Source organism: Monodon monoceros, unplaced genomic scaffold (assembly GCF_005190385.1).
Source record: "Monodon monoceros isolate NGI ecotype Baffin Bay Population unplaced genomic scaffold, NGI_Narwhal_1 Super_Scaffold_15, whole genome shotgun sequence".
Classification (NCBI taxonomy): Eukaryota; Metazoa; Chordata; class Mammalia; order Artiodactyla; family Monodontidae; genus Monodon; species Monodon monoceros.
Window position 1 is genome coordinate 34,153,578 of NW_021703771.1, and position 17,579 is coordinate 34,171,156.

A 17,579-nucleotide genomic window follows, 5' to 3' on the forward strand; every position below is an offset into this window, starting at 1 on the left:
TTTGAATCAGTATATTATTTTGTCAGTGAATAAAATAAGTAAAACACATTACAGCAAAACTCATTAAGTATTTCCTATTGCAAATCTGTAGATTAGGGAATTGATCCTTTATATAATATTTAATGTTAGACAATTTCCCTTATTTTAATAAATATGTCTGTTACACCGTTTGCTATTACATGAGTACATAGTCTATCCTTTTGATTTCTATTGCCACGTTTCAAAATTTCACCTATGGACATTTTAGCAACAACTCATGCCTTAAGGACAGGTTAATATTTCTACTTTTATAAGTCACCAAAAGCACAGAAACCTCTAAAGGGAAACCAAAATGAGTTGTTTCTTAGCCTACTGTGGGATCTAAATAGTAAATACAAATTAAATAATGTTTTAATTACATTAAATCCTCATTGTTATTTTACTTTAAATTTTATGGGAAATTTAAAAAAATATAATCCCAGTTATGTGATATATTTTTCACTCAATCATCTGTAAATAGACCAGTAAATACATAAAGCTTTCTTTATAGATTAAGCATGATCAAAACTTACTGTCCAGTAACATTACATGTATTTTAGAGAATATGCAACCAATACTAAAACAGCCTTGAAAATAATCTGGAGAGAAGGAAGAACAACATATGTATTCCTGTGGATAGAGAATTTCAGAGAAAGGAAGCCTAGAACATTGTAATGTAACATATTAAATGCTGATAAAAGTAAAAAATAGAAATATAATATTGTTTACTAGAGATGCCATTTTTCTCTTGCATTGGTATGTAGCACTACACGTGAAAGGGTAAAATATGAATAGAAATTAAACCATATGATCCAGCAATCCCACTCCTGGGCATATATGCAGAGAAAAACATGGTTTGAAAGGATACATGCACCCCAATGTTCACTGCAGCACTATTTATAATAGCCAGGACATGGAAGCAACCTAAGTGTCCATCGAAAGATGAATGGCTAAAGAAGATATATACATATATACAATGGAGTATTACTCAGCCATTAAAAAGAATGAAATAATGCCATTTACAGCAACATGGATGAACCTAGAGATTATCATACTAAGTGCAGTAAGTCAGACATAGAGAAATATGATATCACTTATATGTGGAATCTAAAAAAAAATGATACAAATGAACTTATTTACAAAATAGAAACAGACTCACAGACTTAGAGAATGAACTTATGGGGGGAAGGGTAGGGGGGAGGGATAGATTGAGAGTTTGGGATTGATCTGTACACACTGCTATATTTAAAAAAGATAACCAACAAGGACCTACTATATAGTACAGGGAATGCTGCTCAATTTTCTGTAATAACCTAAATGAGAAAAGAATTTGAAAAATAGATACATGTATATGTATAACTAAATCACTTTGCTGTACACATGAAACTAACACAACATTGTTAATCAACTATGCTCCAATATAAAATAAAATTTTTTTTAAATTACAGTCATCCCAGTGGATGTGGAAAAACAAATAAATGAAAGATATAAAATAGTAGCAGAACTGAACAACAAAATCAGATAATCTTATAGCAATATTGTTAGTAAACAGTCCCATGATCTCTTCTAAGACCTTGTCATTAATTAATGTGTAAAACAACCATATTTGTACTTCCATTTTACAGGCAAGAAAGCTAAGTTACAGGGATGTTGAATTCCTTTCCCAGAATAAGGAGATATGAATCTTTAGGCTATGAAAATGTTTATTTCAAGTTGGAACTACTATGCTATATTTACCCCAGGTGTGTGTTTGTGCTTATGTTTAAATACATTCCTTAAGTTTTAGAATTCCAGAGTTAAAATCAAAACATCTGTACTTAAATGGCACCAACTCATCTAATTGATCATTCTTTCCACTGGCATACCACCCTGATTATAGGAGGAGGGACATAGCTCTTAGGAATTGATTGATTATTCTTAACATCTTCAAATTAAAATTTCTAACACTCTAAACCCTCAAACATATACAGAACACTCAGTGCTTCCTCTCTTGGTGTGACACCCTGTAACACTTTGAGGCGGCATTTCAACCTAAAATTATAGCAGTAAACACACACTCACACAGGCATATACACCTAATTAAAGAGACTTTAAATAAAAATATACAATCTCGTAGGAAAGGTGCTAGTATAAGAAATCACAGTATATTGATCTGCAATTGACAATCAACATAATTTTTGTAGTGTTATATTGATCATTGCTATTTGGTATTCTATATTCTCCATCTTTATAATTGTGTCTTACAGTTTTCAAAAAGAAATACAATTTAATGTCCATAGTATTAGCAAAAAAGATTTTCTCTTTTTATCCTCCTGCAATATTCAATACTGTATATGGGGAACTATATTTTTGTCTTCTAAACATAAGGCAAAGTGTCTTTTTTTTTTTTTCCTGTTATAGAGACACCACTCTCACCCACGAGAATAACAGAGTAGAAGTCTGTAAGGATGCGAACAACTCCAGCTACTTGTGTTTTGACATTTGTTTACTAGCAGGTGGTCTGTTTCTTGGAATGTTTTTCAAAACAAACGTTCTGGACCAGAAAATTAGTTCACACTAGATTACAATATGATGGGTAACTGAAGCATTTATAGCTAACTGAAGCATTTATAGCTACAGACATTAAAGGGCAGCTTAATCAATTAGATTCTCAAACTTCTGGCAGAAAATCAGTGTTCTGTTTACACTATTTCTTTTCTTAAAGTACTAATCTTCCTGTTCAGAGAGAGCACTATATCTTATATGTTTTACTGTTTCTTTTGTGGAACTGTTTTTCAATAAAATTTTAAATAAAATAAAATAAATAAAATAAAACTAAAAATAGAACTACCATATGACCTAGCAATCCCCCTACTGGACATATATCCTAAGAAGACCATAATTCAGAAAGTCATGTACCACAATGTTCATTGCAGCACTATTTATAATAGCCAGGACATGGAAGCAACCTAAGTGTCCATCAACAGATGAATGGATAAAGAAGATGTGGCAGACGTATACAATGGAATATTACTCAGCCATAAAAGGAAATGAAATTGAGTTATTTGTAGTGAGATGGATGGACCTAGAGTCTGTCATACTGAGTGAAGTAAGTCAGAAAGAGAAAAACAAATACCGTATGCAACACATATCTATGGAATCTAAAAAAAAAAATGGTTCTGATGAAACTAGGGGCAGGACAGGAATAGAGATGCAGACATAGAGAATGGACTTGAGGACACAGGCAGGGGGAAGGGTAAGCTGGGACGAAGTGAGAGAGTAGTACTGACATATATACACTACCAAATGTAAAATAGATAGCTAGTGGGAAGCAGCTGCATAGCACAGGGAGATCAGCTCGGTTCTCTGTGACCACCTAGAGGGGTGGGAAAGGGAGGGTGGGAGGGAGGTACAAGAGGGAGGGGATATGGGGATATATGTATACGTATAGCTGATTCACTTTGTAATACAGCGGAAACTAACACAACATTGTAAAGCAATTATACTCCAATAAACATGTTAAAAAAATCAATTAGGTTACACATTTTATAAGGCCCACTATTTCCCAGCACTCGCTGTATTAAGTAAAGTACCAAGTACCGCATCTAGATTCAGGGTATGGACTTTGGAATCAGACTGATCTTGGTTCAGTTCTATATGTGACCAGTTGAGTCATCTTCAGCATTTACATCATATCTCAAAGCCAGAATTTATTTATAAAATGAAGATAATAATGGTACTTACCTTATAAGTTTGTAAATAAAAGTGCTTTTTATATTTTTAGGTCTATGTCTTACAGCCTTGAAATTTGAAATGATAAGCTCTTTCTTATGGATAAGGAAATAGTTTCAAAAAATAATTTGGCTGAGTTTTCATCGCTACAAAGTGGAAGAGATAAAACTAAATCCAGGTGTGTCACATACCAAAGCCCCAGTGCAATTCATTAGATTTGGTTGTAGAAACCTTTCTACAAACAAAAATTATGGAGGGGCTAAATATATTTGGAATATATTTTAAGGTGGAATAGCTCTGGTTGAAGGTGGTGCTTCTAGAGTTTATTGAAAAGATAATCACACAGCCCTACTCTCTCTACCTATGGCCCTTCTCTGCTGCAATAACAATTAACAGGGTTCTGCACAATGCCAGGAGCCTGATAGCCACTACATGATACAGTTCTATAATGACATGCAATGGATGAGCCAAAGGGGACCACGCTACAGAAAGTTTGCCTAATGTATACAATTTTGAAGTGTGGCTATAATCTGAAAAAAAAATACCAGTTTACCAAAGCAGCATTTAAAATCCCCATGAGCCACACTGGATTGAGATTGAGAGCATTATACCATTCCTGGGTATCCCTGAGATTTTGTGCGGTGAAAAGAGACAAGCTGAAGAATACAGCACCCTACGATTTTGCTCCACAGACTGTTCATTCTGTCTCCCAAGATGAATTTGAATGACTTCAGGAAGTCAAGGCCCAGGATAAATGGATATATATTATCAGTATTATACAGATCTATAAATACCATGATCCTTATCACAGGTGTGTCACCATTATAAATAATGCTTCAGTAAACTCATTTACCAAAGTAGATTCAGCGAATAGGTAAGTAAAAATCAGAATGGTTAAGGACTGAAGTGTAGATAGATCCTGAGAAAATGAAGACAATTAGCACAGACTTCATTTGGTGAGAGTTTGGTTGTAGGAGGAAGGAGTGAGAGCTTGAAGGAGAACTAGCTGAAGGTTTTTTCTTTTCTTTTTGTCTTAATGGAATACATTGGGGTCTGTTTATTTCAAGGAAAAGAATCGAACAAGGGTGATAAAGTAGCTTTCCAGAAGGGACAGGAGAGGCCAGGAAAAATAAAATCACGTGGATGACTTACACTTCAATAGGTAGAGGGGCACATTTTCCTCCATCTCTGAGAAAATAGGAAATATCCATGAGATCAAGTGTAGACGAATTTGTAAATAGCAGATGTTAGGAAATTTAGGAAGCTGACATTAATTGTTTTTATTTCATACTGTAAAGTAAGAAACAAGAATATCTCTGGATAATGGGAGAAAAAAAGGCGGTAAAGGAGACTTGAGGAGCACAGTGAAGACTTTTAATAGCTACCAAAGGGAATAATAAGGTGCTGACTAGTGACCTACAATAGAATTGCCAAAAAGTGTTGAACTGGTAGCTGATATTGGGAACCATGAATTTCTAATGACTCTAGCAGTTTTTGTTTCTGATTTTTCTTCAGAAGCACTCAGAAGCATGGGTATAGAAACAAAGAATATGATTATGGGATTCATTTATTATTGGAATTTTGCTGCAAGGGTCCAGGAGAAGGTAAAGCTGCTGCAAGTGTCCAGGAACAGAGCAGTTGAACATACAGGAAAAAGTGCATATAAACACTGAAGAACTTTAGTGAAGGAAGGAAGGAAGGAAGAGAAATGAGGAAAGGACAGATTTGAAAAATAGACAAAACAATAATAGAACAGCAATGATGATATGAATAGTACAATTAATGTCAATAGCTAAGAAGTATTTAGTGATCACTGTGTCAGGAACTGTTCTTACCGTTCTTATTGAATCCTTATAACAAACATATAAAGTTGATGTCATTATTAACTCATTTTACAGATGAAATAGCTGAAGTTCAAAGGATTAAGTAAGTAGCCCAAGACCACTCAAATAGCAAGTGGTTAAAACAAGCTAAAGAGACTGAATGTCAAAATGTCTTTGAAAATATGATGAGTCAATGAGTAAGAGGATGAAAAGATATATGTTAATTGTCAAGTTTAATATTAAAGTCTAGGATTTCAAAAGTAGAGTTTTCAATTAAAATACACATACAGCCAAGGGCTTGTGTTGGTAAAATGCAAAGTGTTGCTATATTAGAGGCTTAATAATTACTATTTTGAGTCCTAAAATTATAAAACTATTTACAGTAACTGCTAGGAAGATTGGTTTTTAAAATCGAGATCTTTTTCCTTATCTCTCAGTTCAAACCAGATATAGGTTTGTTTCTCCATTTGTTTCATTTTCTAATGGCTCTCTTTATAACAGATTCTATGAGGACAACATTATCTGCATTTGTCCTCATTGTTTAAGGAATGTGTGTGGAGCATTCTCATTCAGGTTTAATAAGATAATGAAGTTAACAGTGGGAATGTCAGGAACTTATGATAGGTGGAAGAAAGCTCATTTATATGAGCATTACGTTCCTTGAAATTTATGTGTAGAGATAAGATGAGCCATATATTACAGTCTTCAAAATGCAGGGCAATGGTCAGGAGGTAGATAACAGTAACCAAGTAATGCAGTAATTAATAAATAAGATAGCAAAGGGATAGGAGCAGCAGTGAGGTAGTCTGAAAACACCTTATTTACATGCAAGATTTTACTACATGGTGCCAGCACAGTGAACAACCCCAGGGAAGCAGTGCCTACACAGAGAAGTCAGAATTTGGTCAAGGCAAAGAAGCAGTGAAAATACTCTTCCAAAAAATGAGAAATGTGAGGTAATGTTGTTTACTAATTGGATGTGATGTCTTCATAGTATCCAGTGAAAGTTAGAATGGCATTAAAAAAATGTGAAATAGAGCTCACTAAAAATACACAATTGGAGAATCTCATCCATGTATAGACATGGTGATCTGTATATGTATATACTTTTTCTTCAAAAGGGTTTCTTGTCTAGTAGAAGAGAGAAAAAAAAAAAAAAGGCTTTTTTTTTGGAGGTGGCCAAGCATGACAGGAATGAAATATAAATTTAACCAGTCCAATGTCGATTTTTTTTTTTTAATGGTAGTATGTTCTTTTGTATTGGAGTCATTGAAGGCTCTGAGTATAGGGTCATGTCTGATTATTCCAGCCACCCTCATGCCTGTAAAAATGCTGGCAATGAAGTCAGACCACCAGTTCCTGGGAGGAACTAACCACCACCCTTGTGCAATAGATTTCAAAGATGCCAAACATTGGTACAAAACGGACTAATCTGTGCAATAGAACATTTTTCTGTGTACTCTCAAAACACCATGTAGCCTGTTATTAATCATGACAATAATGACCAAATCTATACTTTATAATTGTGAGGATAAATTTAGTGATTTGTCCTTCAAATTTTCAGTCTGTGATTTGTATAAATGATGAAGTACAAGCCATTTGTTAAACAAAAATCAACAATGGTGTTCTTACTATTATGTGCTTAACACTTGAGTTATCTAGGCACAGGTTTCCTTTCGTTAAATGTTTCCTTTCATAAACAAGATTTATTACCTCATTGATATTTTCAAGGGTCACAATTAGAATCAGATTTAGTTATATGATAAATCAATCCTTGGACACCTGGATCTCACCCTGACTGTAAAGGGTTGGAGTAATTGCAGACACAGAGTCACTTCTGAATTTTAATGCTATTTAAATGACTTGGTTATATAATCATTGGCTCCTGAACTTCCTTCCTTAGGTGATACAGACAATACTAATACTTATTTTATAGTAGGTATTATAATAAAATGATAAATGTAAAATGTTTAACAGCATCTGGTACATAGTAGGCTCACAAAGATGCTATTTGATATTATTAATGTTGTTATTCTAATTTACTATAGGTGTGCTCACAGAAACACCACAAGAATAATGCAACCCATGTGATAAGACTTCTTGTGAACTCAATTTGACTTTAGATTTTGTTAGATGGATGTGAATCGCCCGGGAAGACACTCTACGTTTGCAAGAATTCACTGGGGCTCAGAAAATCTAATAAGGCCAGTATTTCAGAACAGTGAAAGAAAATTCTGGGAGCTCTTTGAATATGATATATTCTATCATGGCAGTTTTTTATCTCTGTTAAAAATGTTGTCTAGGACTCTTTGACTATGTTATTTGAAAACATGGAAAGGCTTTATCCTTGTTACCAAAAAATATAATGAAAATTGATCTTCTGCTTGTTCTTGCAGTATATTACAATACAATAATGAAGCGTAACAGTAAATTTCAGTAAAGGTACAATTAGGCCTATACAAAAGATTTTTCATGGTAGGTAACAGAATCATCATTATCAGAGGTTATAAAGTCAAATAATATGATATGGATTCAAAAGTGGCTGCTTAATTAATTACACAAGCCATGTAATTGCAAACTAAGGCAATTTCATGAAGGGTGAAATTTTTAAAACTGAATATTAATTGTACTATACAATATTAGTATATTAGAAGTTCCAGATAAAACCATTCATGTTAAATAATGATGAGAGAAAGGTGAAAACATTTACATAGACTATTATAAGGAGTTGAATTCTCTTTATTTGATTCTTGAGGATGTTGGAAATGCTCCCTCTGGAGAAAGAGCTAGTTACTTTTTAATTTTTTAAATTATTCTCTCCCAGAGTTCCCCCTTCATTAACATACTCAGCAGAATATAGGACAGAATGACTGTTGAAGCTATTACCAAATACAAAGAGCAACAGGGATTTAGAGAAGAGATCTGCAGGGAAAGTAATGTGTAATTGGGTAAATGCAGGCTACGTAGATCCAGAATATTAGCTTTAGGTAATCCCCTTTCACTCAGTCTTTCAACAATACAGATGATAGCTGATAGAATGATGATAGATAGATGACTGCCAGAAAGAAAGATATAAATATATATATATATTTTTAATGTAAAATATATGTGTCAATATTTTTCTAATTATTGGTGATACAATATGCTGCAAACAAGATAGCATCCTTGCTCTCATGAAGCTTCCTTTATAGTGTGAAAGAGACAGAATAAATCAATGTATAACATAATATAACATCAAGGGATGATTTTAGAATCTGACCATTCCTAGTCTCTTATAGAGAGATAGAGAGAGACATGTAAATATAACTTGCAGTTGAAGATGGAGTGTTTTTCATATACGACACTTAGGGTTCAGAAAATCATAGAACACATATGACAGGCACCTTAGATTTTACCGTCAGTTATTGCTTTATAGTTAGGCATTCAATTTGCATAGGAACCTCCAGCAAACTAAGAGTTGTTTCTCAAAAGAAAAAAGTCATTTACTGAAATAATATATAATTGTGTGTCCTAAAACCCTCATGTTCCTCCTGTATTTCCCCTATCAAAATATGCCATAGGTTTCATAGACCTTCCCGACCTGAAAATGTCAAAAAACAGGGATTCTTGCAATGCAGTCTGAACAGCTTGTAAAACCTTCTTTACCAAGGACCCAACTGGAAACAGGCAGACTTTGAAGTCACTTAGTAAAAAGGTCACAAACATGTTATATTTTGCATTCAAAATTCATAGAAAATCCACCATAAGTCATGCCTCTTTCTGAGTGCTAGTGGATATAAGGAATAACAACTTGTCCTTTACATGATTTTTTAAATCAAAGCATTTAAAGAGCCCAAGATTTGCCCTTCAGATATGCGTGTCAGCATATCTCTAAAGGTCCTCAGATTTGAATCTGCCATATCTATCAGTATGTCTTGGGGCACTTAACTTTTAGTAGAGCAAAAATAATCAGCTTATCTCTAGACTAAATTGCAGCCTTAAATCAGAGAAGTTAGTAAACCTCTTAAACAAGAGAAAGTATACTTCTATCCTGACCAGGGCAGGCCAACATCTGTTTTTGCTATTCTGTGTTTTTGTAATAAAGAAACAAACATTTTCCAGATAAACAGCTGTATATCTGGTGGCACGTGCTGTCGATTAGCTATAATAAAGGGATGTCATATAGAACAGCAGTGGGAACCAACTAAACAACATGAAGCCCATACTGGGAATAAGACAATCTTCCCCTAGAACCTCTATCTCCAGTATCAAGTTTGGGCACAAGGATTAAGATTGCACTTTCCCAGACACCTCTGCCACTATTAACATATGCCTAGGGAGAGTGATAGAAATCACCTCTTCTATGTACAGCCTTACCACCACAGTCAGCCTTGAACCTATCAAGATTAATTTAAATAGGACCTGGGACTTCCCTGGTGGCACAGTGGTTAAGAATCCACCTTCCAATGCAGGGGACATGGGTTTGATTCCTGTCCGGGAAGATCCCACATGCTGTGGGGCAACTAAGCACATGCACCACAACTACTGAGCCTGAGCTCTAGAGCCCGCGTGCTGCAACTCCTGAGCCCTCGCGCTTAGAGCCCGTGCTCCGCAGCAAGAGAAACCATTGCAATGAGAAGCCCGCACACCGCAATGAAGAGTGGCCCCCACTCGCCGCAACTAGAGAAAGCCCGTGCGCAGCAACGAAGACCCAACTCAGCCAAAAATAAATAAATGTATTTTTTAAAAAAGCTTAAAAAAAATTTACATAGGACCTTTAATCTGTTACGTTAGTCATCACAGCAGGGCCCAGAATTCTAGGTCCTCTCTCACCTTTTCACACTAATGTCCATATGGCCCTTTATTGAGCCATTCATCCCCGATTCCTGAAACCCTTCAAACCCTCTTTAATTTCTGAAACACTTCAAGTAGGACCCTATTCAGCCCCATTATTTCACCCTTTCCCAACTCCTAAAACACTAAGAATTAATGATACGTCATCATCAAACTCCTATTCAGATATTCTCTATGCTTCCTTGCCCTAAAGGAAACCTAATTCTTCCCTGAGGACTCTGATTTTTCTGCAGGAGTACCTGTGTACTTCTCCAGCCTCCAAAGGTCTGTAGTTCATTGCCGTGTTCATATAATTCTCCCTCCTTTATCCCCAAATCCTCCAGTTTTGAATATCATGTCATCAAATTGGATCATCAGATACACTTGATTGTTGTCATACATATATCCCTAAGATGTTAGTCCTGATTTCTCAATGATTTTATACCCTTCTCACCGACACTAGATTCTACATGTGTTATGCTTAAATTCTTTGTTATTTCAAAATACACCTACATGAAAACAAAAAAAACAAAAAACAACACCTACATGGTCCTTCCAATGACTTTGGCCTTTCAGGCCCTCGAGCTTCTTTTCCCCACTGATCTGGTATTTCTCTGTATGTCAGCTGCCCATTTCCGCAGAAATATTTAGACCATGCCATTATCAAGAACTGCAAATACTCCATGATCTCATCTCCAAGTATCCAAACTCTGAGTACCAATCCTTTGACATTAAGATGACCTCCAATCCATGGATTCTATTATTTTTTCACTGTCTATCTTCTGTTGAATGGCCTTTTCCCCCTTCTTCCCAAGTTTAAATTATATGGCATTATGGGCTGAACTGTGGGCCCCTAAAATCCATATGCTGAAGGCCTAACTTCCAGTATCCCAGAATGTGACTGTATTGGAAGATAGGGCCTTTTAAGAGGTAATTAAGATTAAATGAGATCATATGTGTGGGCCTTAATCCAGTTTGACTGTTGTCCTTATGAGGAAATTTTGATGTACACAAATGACCCCAGGGATGTATATGCACAGAGGAAAGACTCTATTGAGGACACAGCAAAAAGGTGGGCCATCTGCAAGTCAAGGAGAGAGGCCTCAGCAGAAACCAAATTTACCAACACCTTGATCTTGAATTTCTAGCCTCCAGAACTATGAGAAAATAAATTTCTACTGTCTAAGCCACCTCGTCTGTGGTATTGTGTTATGGCAACCCAACAAACTAATATAGATTTTGGTATCGAGAAGTGGGGCACTGCAGGAACAAATCCCGAAAAACGTGGAAGTCACTTTGGAGCTGGCTAAGAGGTAGAGGCTGGAAGAGTTTTGAGTTGCATGTCAGAAAAAAGTCTAGATTGCTTTGAAGAGACTGTTAGTAGAAATATGGAAATTAAAGGTGATTCTGGTTAAATCTCAGATGGAAATGCAGAACATGTTTTTGGAAACCGGAGGAAGAGCAACTTGTAATAAAGTGGCAAAGAGCTTGACTGAACCGTGAGAGAGGCCTCAAGAGAAACAGAACTTGACTATACCTTGATCTTGGACTTCTGGCATCCAGACAGTGAAAAAATAAATTTCTGTTGTTTAAGCCACTCAGTCTGTGCTATTTGGTTACAGCAGCTCTAGCAAGCTAATACGCATGGTAATTCATAAAACTTACTCTTTCATACACTTTCTTCTTCCTTACCCTCTCACAGTTTTATCATATTTGCTTGCAAAACCACAACTCTGGTTAAATCCAAAGTCTGTCTAGTCTACAAATGCAGCATACATCTCAGTAAGCTTGGAGGAAAGAAAAACCTCATACAAAACCACATTGACTGCTCTTGCTTTAAAATTAAAACCACAGATGTCAACTGGGCCCTTAATTGCATTGCAATTATCCTATACTTGCCTTATGCATTGATTTTTCTACTCTTAGATTATTTCATATATTCTTTTCTCATCTCAAAGTTCTAATACTTAAATATTCCCACTCTGAGATTAAAACTTTCTACTGATCTTACTGAAAAATTTGAACCAATCAAAACATAATTTCCACTATCTCTCATCCTCATATCTCATTTATCAGCATCTACACCTGAATGTGATTTCCCAACTCTTACCAGAGATCTCTGCTTGTATCAGAAGATAATCCCTCCTTTTCTATTTAATATTTTTATAATTTTATGTTTATTTTTTCATCCTTGAATAGTAATTTTTTGAGCAGTTTTAAATTTACAGAAAAACTACTCAGAAGTTCCAAAGAATTTGTATATATACTCACCACCTCCCCACAGTTTCTCCTATTATTAACATCTAGCACTACACTGGTTCATTTATTATAACTGATGAAACAACCTCAATGTACTATTATTAACTAAAGTTCATGGTTTACATTAGAGTTCACTCTTTGTGTTGTACAGTTTTATGGGTTTTGACAAATGCACAGGCCTATATGTACCATTACAGTATCATGTTTCCTTCCAAGTTTTGGCAGTTATGAATAAAGCTGCTGTAAACATTCATGTGCAGGTTTTTGTGTGTACAGAAGTTTTCACCTCCTTTGGGTAAAAATCTAGAAGTAAGATCGCTGGATCTTATGGAAGCCTATGTTTAGCTCTGTAGAATTTGCCAAACTGTCTTTCAAAGTGGATATACCATTTGGTGGTCCCACCAGCAAAGAATGAATCGCTCAATATCCTCACAAGAATTTGCTTTGTTAGTGTGTTGAATTTTAGCCATTCTAGTAGGTATGTAGTGGTATCTCATACTGTTATCTTTTCATATGCTTATTTGTCATCCATTTATCTTCTTTGGTGAGATGTCTCTTCAGACCTTAATCATTTCACTTTTAAATCAGATCTTATTTGTTTTGCCAACTCAACAACATTATCCCAATATTTCCTACAATTCCTTTTTGTTCCTCTCTACATAATTACCTCCCTCACCAAAAAAAAAAAAAGTATTGTTTTTTCCAGCTTAAAAAACTTTTCTTCTTCTACAAATCCTGATAGCTATACTCATTTTTAGTTTCCTTTTGCAGTTCCTCTTTTTAAAAATATTTTTTATTGAAGTACCGTTGATTTACAATATTGTGTTAGTTTCAGGTGTATGGCAAAGTGATTCAGGTATAGATATAGGTTCTTTTTTTCAGAATGTTTCCCATTGTAGCTTATTACAAGATATTGAATATAGTTCTCTGTGCTATACAATAAATACTTGTTGCTTATCTATTTTATGTATAGTAGTTTGTATCTGTTATTCTGATACTCCTAATTTATCCCTACCCACCTTAAAATGGTCATACTACCCAAGGTAATCTACAGATTTAATGTGATCCCTATCAAAATACCCATGACATTTTTTTACAGAACTAGAACAAACAATACTAGAATGTATACTGAGCCAGAAAAGACCCAGAATTGCCAAAGCAATCCTGAGGAAAAAGAACAAATATGGAGGCATAAACCTCCCAGAGTTCAGACAATACTACAAAGCTACAGTAATCAAAACAGCATGGTATTGGCACAAAAACAAATATATAGATCAATGGAACAGAATAAAGAGCCCAGAAAGAAACCCACATACCTACGGTCAATTAATCTAAAACAAATGAGGCAAGAATCTACAATGGAGAAAAGACCATCTCTTAAGCAAGTGGTGTTGGGAAAGCTGGACAGCCTCATGTAAATCAATGAAATTAGAACACTCCCTCACTCCATATACAAAAATAAACTCAAAATGGTTTAAAGATTTAAATATAAGACATAACACCATAAAACTCCTAGAAGATGACACAGACAAAAGAGTCTCTGACATAAATTGAAGCAATATTTTCTCAGTTTCCCAAGGCAAAAGAAATAAAAGCAAAAATAAACAAATGGACCTAATCAAACTTAAAAGCTTTTGCACAGCAAAGGAACCCATCAATGAAACAAAATGACAACCTATGGAATGGAAGGAAATATTTGCAAATGATGTGACTGACAAGGGGTTAATATTCAAAATATACAAACAGCTCATACAACTTAGGACCACTGAAGAAAGTGGAGAAGGAGACTTTAAATGAAATTTTTGGTTATTACATTATTATAACATGTTTTATGAGAAAAGAAATATCTCACGGTAAAACATTATATCTGTAACATTAAAAAGCCTGTGTGCCACAACTAAGACCCAGTGCAGCCAAATAAATTAATTAATTTTTAAAAAGTCCAATAAAATATATTTGCAGAAGGTTTATAAAAAGTGGACTATAAACCATATCTTCTAATATAAAACAAGCAAAAAAAAATAAGGAAAAAAAGAAGAAAACAGGAAGTTTGTTTTTGGATATCTGAACTTGTGGTAATTTTATTTTTATTTCTCCCTTTTTATATGCATTCTAAATGTTCTATAAAGATTTTATATCAATTTTATATTGTGAAAAAAACCTTTTAAACATAATTATGTAATATATCCATCCTTAAAAAAATTGCAAACCAATCTTTCCCCCAAATTCCAACAGTTGACTCTCCTTAATCCTTATTATCTCACCCACATCTTATTTTTCCATTGCACTTATTGCCTTTTTACACAAATTCCTTATTTTTATATTATGGTGTCTTTGTGTTTTTAGGTATATATCCCAGAAAACTATGACTTTCACATAAATACTTAATTGGTATTGTTTAATTAATAAAAATGTGTTGTCATTCTCTAGGACCTATATGTCTTCTGAATTTTAAATGGGAACCTGATTGGCATCCCTCAAGTCTTTGATGATTTGCATTATTTTTTTCCCAGACACATTGTTATTGCATTGGGTTTACCAAGTTTGGAGTGAACCCTGGGAAGCTCCAGGTTTTTTCTTTCATTCCATCCTACCCTAATATCCCTTATCATATAGGTAAGGGAGCCAAATATACCCATTTAAACAATACTCCCAGGGACTTGAGAAATAACTGACCCTGTCTTGCCTCGTTTCTCTATTTTATTTTGTTTTTAATTACTATTCATGTTCTTCACTTTGGTCTGCCCTGAATTCCAGTTACTTCTTGGGGGCCCTGAAAGTGCCCTTTCAAAAGCCACTTGCCCTAGTAGTCTGAGTTGCATTCCTTGATTTGTCTACAATTTGAACAAGTTGTTTTCCTAAAAGCAGCCCACACACAATGCCTCACTTTGATTACCAGATAACTCATGAAATATTTAAGTCATACCAGACCTCCTGCACCTCTCCCATATCAGTACCTGCAGAATATCCCTCTTGGGCCTTTTCACTGGCTCTTTCCTCCATCCCCAGCAATATAATCTAATCAGATCCCAGACCCCATTGCAAATTGAACTTCCCTTTCCACCCTCCCTAAAAACCAATGGTTTTGAGCCATGCTTCATATTGAAACAAAACTTCTACTCTACATTTAAGTCCCATTCTAACCAACCACAATTTATGTTTGTTTACTTATACCTGGACACACCTTTTCATTTGGTGTGGGTTGGAAGGGAGGGCATTGTTTCTCAGCTGGCCGTAACTTTCTTTTCCTTCATTGTAACTATATAGAATGATTGCTATATTCTTTCACACTCTTGAATGAGGTATTTAGATGGCATGGGATAAGCGAACATGACGTATAGTTGATTTCTGGAAAGACTATGTTACCTGGAGTTGCAGAATCTTCTATATTCAAGAAGTTGCTGTTCTTTGTATAACCGACTCAGGTTGCAGAGCTCACAAAAAGCACTAAACATAAAGAAAATTATTGATGAAATATTTTGTACACGTCCCAAGAGGAGTCATTCTTTTTAGGAAGACTTTTCAATATTTGAACTATAGCTTATCAATATAAATTATTTATAGAGAAGTTAATATGTATTATATATGTATCATATACATAATAAACAGCATAAAAATACTGCAAGATTGTTTTTTGACTTCTGTATATTATTTAGATTCCAGAAATACTGAAGAATAAGGAGGCAGAGATAAATCCCTGAAGGTCCCTAGATATTGCAGGTAGAAATCAAACTAATTTTAACATACTTAAAACACAAAAATACCCATTTAAAAACTATTTGGAACCATGAAAAATGTTACAAAAACGTAAACGATATAAACGCACATGGTTTAATAGCATGTCTAATACTTGGTATTACTAGTGTTCGCACAGCCCAGATATACTTCCACAGTCAGGTTTTTCTCAGAAAAGGAGGATTTTTCTTTTATTGAGATTACACAGTTTTGTTTAGAATTACGTTCAGTCAGTATAGGATATATTCACTAGCAGTATTAATACTAGGTGAGAGTACTGCAGGGCATGACTTTGATAGCATGCTCTCCTTAATAGTCATAGTTTTACTTACCAGATAGGTTCAGATCACGTAATTTCCTAAGAGATATTAATAAGATTTTTACCAACAAAAATTAATAAGATATTTTAATAGGCAAAATTTTAAATGTAAATATAGTCAGCCCTATTTATTGAATGCTTCTGAGGATACTCTAAGAGTACAAAAAGTAATACATAGCCTCTGTCTTCTATTACATACATCAGCTGGAAAGATAAAATATATGTTGTACATTAGAAAAAGCTGGCAAACTGCTACAGCAACTTCTTATCGTGTAAACTGATAGAATCACAGTCAGAGAGAGTCAGAGCAAAGGATTTAAGTACTCTGTCCCATTAACACAGGCTTTATTCTACATATGTATTTTGATCAGCAGAGGAAAACCTCTCCTCATGGCAGACCCACTGATGCACAAATTATTGGTAGTTATCCTTGCTGGTGGCCCTCGTACATGGAGGGCAAAGAGAAACCAAAGGAAGAGGCAGACTACTCCTGACTGGTAGGTGGCAGGTTTCATAAGCAAGGAAACTTACTTACCAACCAGGCTTGTCTTGGGCGGCCGCAAGATGAGTCGATCTCCACACTCACCTGCCAGAATCTTAAAACTTGATATAGAGGCCTTAAATGGGCTCAGTCACATATTCAGTCCAGATGGTTTCAACATCACGTTGCTCTCTCAAGGCTGCATCCTTGAAAACGACTCCCACTGTGGGAACCACAGGCAGAACTTACATTCCAAGGGGAGGGAAGGGGTGAGGAGCCTCTGATTGCCCAGGTCCATCTCGCATGTCAACCAGTGGTGACGTCTTCTTGATGACCTCCTCCAACAATCCTCTCTAGGTCCATTCATATAGTATTTAAGATTATTCACATGTCAAAACTCCTAAGGAAATAAAAAGGATAA